The sequence below is a fragment of the Chenopodium album genome, chromosome 3, assembly GCF_948465745.1.
Source record: "Chenopodium album chromosome 3, dcCheAlbu1.1, whole genome shotgun sequence".
NCBI classification, from domain to species: domain Eukaryota; kingdom Viridiplantae; phylum Streptophyta; class Magnoliopsida; order Caryophyllales; family Amaranthaceae; genus Chenopodium; species Chenopodium album.
The window spans coordinates 33,629,047-33,634,990 of NC_137836.1; the positions used below are offsets into that span (position 1 = coordinate 33,629,047).

The 5,944-nt window shown below is 32.0% G+C and overlaps 1 long non-coding RNA gene across 4 annotated transcripts; it reads right to left on the minus strand.

Moving 5' to 3' along the window:
• Positions 1 to 498: 498 nt before the first annotated feature.
• On the minus strand, positions 499 to 4,014 carry LOC145623933 (uncharacterized). 4 transcript variants are annotated; one of them, XR_014110308.1, is made up of 4 exons: positions 3,820 to 4,014; positions 2,683 to 3,050; positions 1,517 to 1,575; positions 499 to 1,249 (listed from the first exon to the last, which is right to left on the minus strand). It is a non-coding gene; the product is annotated as an uncharacterized LOC145623933 (long non-coding RNA). The 4 variants fall into 4 exon arrangements; XR_014110309.1 differs by having other exon boundaries at positions 508 to 1,575; positions 2,683 to 2,802; positions 2,925 to 3,050; XR_014110311.1 differs by lacking the exon at positions 1,517 to 1,575 and having other exon boundaries at positions 505 to 1,473.
• Between the last annotated feature and the right edge of the window lie 1,930 nt (positions 4,015 to 5,944).

The window sequence follows — 5,944 nt, forward strand, 5'->3', positions numbered from 1 at the left end:
AATATGAAATACAAATTAATATGTAAAAAAATAATTTACAAATTCTTTCAAATAAAATTGATGGAAGTATGATTATGCATTATTATAAATTTATAGATGTATGACATTTACCCAAATAATATTCAAATAAAATCATTTAAAAAAATGTTGTATCTTATAATTATTGATTTTTTACAAAAAAAAAAAAAAAAAAAAAAAAAAAAAAAAAAAAAAAAAAAACAACCAATGTAGTGTAAAAATGGCCAAAATAATATTTTGTTTTCTGTTTTATAATTATAAATTTTTTTAAAATTTGCAATTTTAGAGCATTAGCTTAGTCTTTATGTTACAATAATTTTGAAAAAGTGGAGTACCAGTACACATTTGCTACGGTTTTATTCAAACCTTTTGCTCTGATTTTGAACCGCAAAACTAGGAGTAACACATAGCAACATGTATTTGCTACGATTCTTAATCACAGCATTTTTTACCTATTTGCTACTGTTTTATGAAAAAAACCGTAGCCTTTTCTTATTATTCGATGTTGTTCTTAATATGCAAATAGTAATCCAAAAGAATTTTATTTTCTTGTTTGCATTGTTAAGCTTAATTAATGTTGAGATTATATCTTCTTCCTTTGCTCCTATATTTTTCAATGTATTCTCAATCCACAACTTCTTATGTGTACATGAAATAAAGGAATGAGAATCAAGATCAAATTTATATCCAGTCAATAAAACATGGTCCATTTCCTTTGTATTTTGTTTATTTTTTTTTATAAAACCCACAAAGGGGAGCTGATTAGATATATCAAGAAGAGCTACATCAGGAATACGACAGGGAATTACATCAAACCACATATGTTAACCCACTTCCCTATGTTGAAACTGGGCGACCTTGTTTCACAAAAAACCAAGAAACATTAAAAATGTTATTGCAAAATAACAAAATACCCCCTAAAATTACAGAAAATTCACTATAGCCAATATCTTTGCTCTTCATAGCTTGGAAGACCTGCAAACAATTACCCTCAACAACTATATTCTGGGCCCCCATATTCGCAGCAACTGCTGCCCCCACCACACAGCTTTTGCTTCAGCCATCCTCACGTCCCACTTCTCACTGCCCTGCTGGACCCCTGCAGCCTTAACAGCACCAAGACCATCCCTGATCACTGCCCCCAAACCACACCCGAAGTCACCTACAAAGTCAGCATCAACATTAACCTTTAAGAGACCTGCATATGTTGTCCAACCGACAGCAGCCTTCCCTAAACAAACAGCAGCAGCACATCAGAAACCAGACTTGGAATTTCCAGCTTCGGCAGCTTCTGCATTAGTCTTTATAGCAAAGCTCAGCACTTCCCCATAGTCCCTACACTTCTCCGTAATCTGAAAGTCCCTAGCACCACAAATAGCCTAGCAAATGGCTATAACGTTTGCTACATCACACTCATCCATCTTCAGAAAACAGGACTCCCACCATTCAACTACACTGGCAGCACACAGTATAAAAACAAAATCATAACTTGACTTACCCAAAATAGCCCTCGCCTGAGCACAATCTTTGAGCGCATGAATTGTAGACTCAGGCTCCCTGCAGCAAATAAAGCAATCAAGGTCATAATTGTTAATACGAGACTGAATGGCACATTAAGTGAGCAAAGCATTCTGAAAACCCCTCCACGCAACCAACTTAATCCTCGGAAGGACATTTAATTTCCAGATTTTCCTTTAAATCGTAGAGGCATTTGTCTGGTCAGACTAGTGGATCCAAGGCACGCTGTCTCGCTGCATAATTTCACCTAGAGACAATCATGATGCAGGCTTAAAGGTTTGTGATCTGATTTGATACTACGACTAGCTGCTAGAAAGTGGAAAAAATTTCAGAAGTTCTATTGCATTTTGAAGTGAAGAGGGTGCTTAACATTCCCCTGAGTTCGAGGTTACCTTCTAACTCTTTGTGCTGGGATCAGGGGGGGATTATTCTGTCAAACATGGTCTATTCTTAAAGCTAGAAGATATTTCTACAAGTCAAAAAATGAAAATCTCAAGGTTAGAAAAGATCTTGGACTTCAATACTTCATGCTTCTCAGCTTCAGATGTAGTCAAGGTAAGTCTTCATTGATTTCAAAAGGCGAGTGCTCTTTGCACCCTGTGTACAGAACAAAGTCAGGCCAAAAAAACCTAGGCCACTAGTAAATTATAATAAAAATTAAAAGTACTTGGTTCTTTCTTATGATACTCTCGCACATTTTTATGTTACCAACATACTCCAACAGAAACTGAGCTAGCCTACTAGTGCAAGCTAATGTATAATGTATAATAAACAGAGAGGAATGGGGTTATAACGTAGTCCGTTAACTTGATAATGCTAGCAGAAAGAATTAACAGTTTATTGTCACTTCAAGTGGATAGAAAAGTGACAATTAACTCAATAAAATTGTTAAAGGATATATTTATCACACTTTACATAACTCACTTCTCAAATGAATCAAGTTATGAAATTGTTCACATCGCAATATAACAATTAACCAAAATAATTAATCAATACTCAACAGCAAATTAAAAACGAATCTCATAAAAATTCCCTATTAGTTTCAGATAAAAAAAACCAATTAAAAGTCAATGAAAAAGAAAAAGCTTTATGCATTCTTACACCTTCTAACAGGAAAACCAAGAAGCTTGTAACGGAGAGACTCACATTGAGCAATAGCGCAAAGTCCCCTATTGTTAACCTTCTCAGCGTAAAATTCAATGGTGTTTTCTAGAAATTTGATTCTCTTCTGCAGAATCGAGGTCAGCTCCCCTTAATCCTTCTTCTCTTCTCACGTAATACAATCAATCAAAATAACAAAATCAGAAACAAAGAATTGAAAAGATCGAATCCAAAACACAAAAAAGGGGTAAATTACGAAGAACATTCTGGGTACAAGTAGCCCTAACTCCGTCACCAGTGTAGCTATCTTCAGTGAGTTCTCTACTGAAAACTTTATTCAGTTCAGCGTAAATGCCACCATCAGCACCGAACTTCCAGTTCTTGCTCATCTGAGTAGCCATTGTAGCAGAGATCTCCAAGGAGAGAAGAAGTGTGTGAGAAAGAGAGGCAAAAATCACAGAATACTTAAGTCCAAATTACTTTCAAGGTACGATATATCCACAACCAGATGACACACTTGGTTTAGCTCGATCTAGATGATCACCTAACCATCGGTTACAACTTACAAACCAATTACTCCATTCCTCAATTACAAGAGTATATAAAATTCTTCTCGTCAAACAAACTTTGATGTTGTCACAGGTTTATAGCCATGAAATTCACATAAAAGCAAAAATGCCATGTTTGACAACAGCAAAAACTAACAGCACAACAATGATTATATAGTTCTATAATTCTATTAACTCCGGAAAATAGAAACATTGTAAAAGATATCAATTTTTTATTTCTTTCAATTTAGTAGTTGACCACAAATTGTTATAAGAAATTGTTTTCTGGCATCCAATAGATGTTATTTATGAAAGTTGACATTCATTAAGACATAACTCGATGTGATTAAATTAAATTCTATTAATTTATAAGAATCAGACCATGCCGTTATCTCTAAATTGATCCAAAACCCCACAATCTGGAAAAATCGATGCTCTATTTCCCTAAAACCAAAATTTCAAAATTTTATTATACCTAAAATTCAAATCAAATTATTGTAATTCAAGAATACTGAATGAATTATATCTGCAAATTAATTAAATAATCCGAATGAATTAACAAATATATCAGAATTAGATTGACAATTTCACCTGAATCAAATTATTGTAGAATAAGAAAAGATAGAAAGCCTACTTGGATGATGCAGTGGTAGGGCAACAGTGCGGTGGTGCGGAGGTGCGGAGATGCGGAGGTGCAGTAGTGCGGCGGTAGGAGCGGTGGTCGAGTGGTGAAGCAGTATCGTTATTCCAGAGCAATATCACCAAGAAGCTTCTGTTAACCTTATTAAGTTCTCTGGAGCTTAGATGTGCCTTGGAGGGAGTTTATCAGCAGAATTTTAAGTAGGTTAATTAGAGGGAGGAGTTTCCCACGAAATTTTTACTTGTATGAGTATATTTGTAAAATATAATATTTGATAGATTATTATTATTATTATTATTATTATTATTATTATTATTATTATTATTATTATTATTATTTAATTCACTTATGTGTAAAATTGTAATTTTATATTCGATTTTTCACTAAATAAATATAAATTAATATCGTGTATAACAATTATTACATAATACTATTATGTAATAACATGAATAAATATAATTGAAGATCGTGTATAACAATTTGCTATAGGTAATTCGAATAAAATTGAGCCAAACTGAATTAGTAATTCGGTTTGAAAATTTGTAAGAAATAATTTTGTTCGGATCGGGTCAAAAAAGTAAAAATGTTCAAACTTAGGGTTGAACCTAGTTCATTTAGCTTATAAGTGGAGTCAATTCGGTTGTGATTAGAAACAGGTTCGTTCGGATTCAATTTTGTTTTTGTACGATATGTATTCGTTTTAGGTTATAAACAATCCGCATTAGAAATGACTCGAGTTTAAATCAAGTTGGTTTGAAACACATCGATTTTGGAGCGGGTTTTCTTAGGTTAATGCAGGTTTAATTTGAGATCATATTGATTGAGCTTTATACTCTATGCGGTGGCTAAAGGGGTTTTATTAACAAGTAACGTGTTAAAATGACTCGATTCAAACATGTTTTAACAATAAAATAATATATTTCTAATCATTTTATTTAAGATCGTTAAGATAGTATTTTTAATAAAATTATATTGTTGTACATGTTTTTAACAATAAAATGATAAAATTATGTAATAATAGTTATAATCAAACGATATTGTTCTTACATGTCTTTATAACCTTATTTCATAACGCATGTTTTCAACACTTAGCTTACTTTTCAGATCGATAAGTGATCATCAATTACATATTTATACATTATCGCCTATAATTTTACACAACCACATTAAATTAGAGTACTTGTCAAAATAAAAATAAAAATTAGAGTAGTAGATAGTGTAAATAATTAAGGAAAATGATATAAATAACTCCATCTATTTCAAATTTGAAGGAAAGTATATGTATAATTCTTAAAATCTTAGGTAAACCACAATATATTCATTTGAGAAAACAATAAGATATTATAAGAATCGGTTGTTATTGTACTAATTTCTTCATAATAATAATTAAGTTACTGTCAAGACAACATATAGTATTAATTAGGTTACATAAATATGCATGCAAGTTTCATTGATTATTAAATGTAATAAAACACAATTATGTTTCTACTTGTTCCAATACATATAGTTCTTGTTTCTATCAACTCAAGATTCAAATTATATTAACTTTGTTTCTAATGTAACAAAATCTTACATTAGTTATATATAGAGTAGTCAAAAGTTAGTTGACCCGACCCGAATATTTTAACAGAACGAACTTTATCATCATGACTAAGTATATTTGAACTCAAGAAAATAATGACCAGAACCTGACCCAAATATGAGAATCACACAAACTCGTTCTAACACATTGAAACCCAAATTAATCCTGACTTGTTACTTATTCGACCCTAATTTTAACTCAACATCTTGTTGATGAATGAATCAAATCGAATCGGATCATAAGAATAACTCTAACTGATTTGACTTAATTGATTAAAAATGAATTGACCTGTTTTAGACTCGATTGGAATAAAACCCGTAATAAATATAAACAAACTGAACTGATGACCCGGTAACTTTAAAAAACGACCCGAACCAACGTATTAGCTCTTTGACCCCGCTATAACCAAACCCATTATTACATGAAACCGATAAAATGTAACCCAAAATTGAACCGTTGACCCGAATTGACCCCTAAAAATGATCAATTGATCATCATTACTCTACAAAAAAAAAAAAAAAAAAAAAAAAAAAACAA